Below are 3,186 nucleotides of genomic sequence, written 5' to 3'. Positions count from 1 at the left end.
GAAGTGATATATCATCTATCACCTTCTTAATAAATCATCACTTAATAAAGTATATAAAAGATTGACAGAAACCGGCTGAAGGGAGAGACTGAATTTATAATGGACACAGGCAGAGTGGTTTGATAACTGTCTTCAGGCATTGGTGTCATTGAAAGCTAAATTTTTCTCCTCTCTTTTTACAGACATAAACGTTCAAATCAAGTTCTTGAAAAAGAGAGAGAAAGAGAGATACAGGGAGAGGTAGAGAAAGAAAATGAAAGTTTAAAGAGTAAGAAACTTTACCACAGGTTTCATAAGTTATTCCACTGCTCTCTGTCTTTCTTACTTTCCGTTCCTCTTACAATGTTTTGGAGGGCGTTTTTGTCTTTTGTTTTTAATCTGGAGAATGGTATGAGAAAGGCCTTTGGGTATGTTAAGAATGTACTATTCTACTTTATTGTAATGATAGCTTTTAACAGCACAGGGACCTTGTCTGTATAACGTCCCCTGTTTTGCTTGGGGTGAGTCCCGTTCAGACCAAGTCAGCTTATTTCACATTATTGTCAGTTATGGGTGGGAAACTCTTGCGGTTGTGGAAGGGCTGGGGGCTGGGCGGGGACGGAATTGTCCGTTAATTACAGACACTGCATTGTTTTTAAATGTTTTCAGTCAATTTGTAGATAGAGCTCTAATAGATTTTTAACTTTCTTAGACTTGGTTTTTTACACACTAAAACAAAATGCGGTTCTAAAGACCACTATCATTTTCTGTTGCCTTTAAAAAATATTCATTTATCATTTTCCAGTCTGGATTTCCCCTCTTGATACTACATGTCAATAAGGTGAATATGACTCAAAACATGAATGCACATGACCCATCTTTCAGCACTGAATGATAAAAATATGAACCTTCAGTGGCGGAGGCCGTGGCTGCCACGGACCCACCCAGCCTAGTGCCTCACCTGCGCCCCGTGCCTCACCTGCGCCCCCTTGCGGCGAGTCGACCAACCACCTTGCTGCAGTGTATTTTTCACAGTAAACAAATTCCATGTGGTCAGTTGAAAATATTCAATCCCTCTAACATTAACTGGCTCGTGTGTAGTAGAGATTTGGGAGGAATAAATTATGGGATTGAGCTTCATTCAGATGTGGTGGAATATGCGAAGAAAAACCTGGAGAGTTTGATCAAAAAAGTGATAGCTTTGATAATCAGCTTTTAGACCTGTACTAGCCATCTGAACGGGAAAGTGCATGGCATGGCTAGGTCACCCTGATTTCTCAGCAGCTTATCAGAATAATTATATGAGCAAGTTGGCACAGCTCCTGCTGTTCACAAAATCATCTGTCTCAAGATGAAAATATTCCAACATGAACCTATGAAGAAAAGCACTGCTAAGATTTGAGTTCGGTGAGCCCACATTTGTGGTTGGTAATTGCTCCCAGAAAGCATCTGATGGTCATCAGTATTATCGAGATTATTGTGGAGCTGGAGTCCAGAAATACTGTGAGAAGTACATGAAAATATTACTAAAAGTGGGAGGCATTCTAGTTATGCCTGTAGAAGATCATTTAACACAAATTATGAGAAGTGAACAAAACACTTGGGAAAGTAAAAATATTCTTGCTGTTTCATTTGCTCCACTTGTGCAACCAAGTAAGAAGGATAATGGCAAACCAGAGCCTGTGGGACATCCCCACACACAAACCCACGCTGTCTGGAATCTACAGAACTTGCTTGTATTTACATTCATTGCACACGGAGACATTTCATAAGTAATGAGATGCAGGCCAAGGGGGTCCCTTAAAGGGCTCCACCCAAAAGAAAGAGTTAAACAGAGAGCTACACTTATGTATTTGTAGGTAATCAGCTTATTCCTCAGCCTCTAGACAGTGAGGAGGATGAAAAAAATAGAAGAGAAAGAAAAGGAAGAGGAAGACCACAATGAAGTTAAAAGAGCCACCTCAGAATTTCCTGAGAGAAAAAATTATGAAACTCCCCCCCTCCCCTGTGAATCTTTAAAAGCTTACTTGAGGGGGCTTCCCTGGTGGCGCAGTGGTTGAGAATCTGCCTGCCAATGAAGGGGACACGGGTTCGAGCCCTGGTCTGGGAAGATCCCACATGCCGCGGAGCACCTGGGCCCGTGAGCCACAATTACTGAGCCTGCGCGTCTGGAGCCTGTGCTCCGCAGCGGGAGAGGCCGCGATAGTGAGAGGCCCCCGCACCACGATGAAGAGTGGCCCCCGCTCGCCACAACTAGAGAAAGCCCTCGCACAGAAACGAAGACTCAACACAGCCATAAATAAATAAAAAAATTAAAAAAAAAAAAGCTTACTTGACATATTTCAGAGAAAAATAACTTAGATCAAGAAGAAAGAATGCCTACTGATAATTCCTCTAGTCTTTAAAATGTGGCATTTGTTAGGAGTTAAAAAGAGAGAGAATGTTTTCTTTCATCAGAGTGAACTTACAGTAGAAAAAAGTATATTCTTTCTGTCAGTAATAAAAATGATGTATTCAGTGATTAAAAATAATCCCTTTCATAAAATATATTTTTCTTTAAGTCTTGGAAAAATGGCTGTTTTAACTCAGGATGACTTCAAGAGTGGAATGCAACAGTAGTGCAGACTTGGTGTGATGTAAATCCTGTTCTGATTCCTTATAGATTTGTAGTGGTGAGAGTTAGATTTAATTTTATGTAAGGTTACATAACTGTTAAGCATATATAATCTGATTTGAATTGCAGTTGTTCGCATTTCCTCCAAAAAAACTTTCTTATCTAATAAGAAAATACAATCTTTTGTAGTCCCACTTCCCTTACTTTTGTTGCAGTCACTATTGCTGTGTTGCTATAGATGTATTCCGGGTAATATATGACTGCAATAATCATACAGATAGTGAATAATTTAACTTTTAAAAAAGTTTCATGGAATTCAACAGCACTGCTACTCTTGCTTTTGAATCTATTGCCTGAAGACGTGGGGAAGATATCTGCTTCTCTCATAGAGACTTTAAGGACACATCAAGTGAATAGTAAAGTAAAAAGTATATACTTAATAAAACTCTTAGTTTGTGTGGACCCTTTACATTTTCAGTATTTAAAAATAATGAGGTTATCTTACTCTCTGGAGTTTTAGAAGAGAGTATATTTAGGATTTTTTTCCTACAGTCCACTCTATAAAGTATTCAGTTAAAAAAAAAAACAAAACC

The 3,186-nt window shown here is 39.1% G+C and overlaps 1 pseudogene; it reads left to right on the top strand.

The window, feature by feature from the left end:
* Nucleotides 1–1,379: 1,379 nt before the first annotated feature.
* On the top strand, nucleotides 1,380–2,335 carry LOC133092077 (protein-L-isoaspartate O-methyltransferase domain-containing protein 1-like; annotated as a pseudogene).
* The last annotated feature ends 851 nt before the right edge of the window (nucleotides 2,336–3,186 follow it).

The sequence above is a fragment of the Eubalaena glacialis genome, chromosome 5 (assembly GCF_028564815.1).
Source record: "Eubalaena glacialis isolate mEubGla1 chromosome 5, mEubGla1.1.hap2.+ XY, whole genome shotgun sequence".
Taxonomy (NCBI): Eukaryota; Metazoa; Chordata; class Mammalia; order Artiodactyla; family Balaenidae; genus Eubalaena; species Eubalaena glacialis.
The sequence above is the reverse complement of the archived record's forward strand: the minus strand, read 5'-3'. Positions and strand labels throughout refer to the sequence as shown.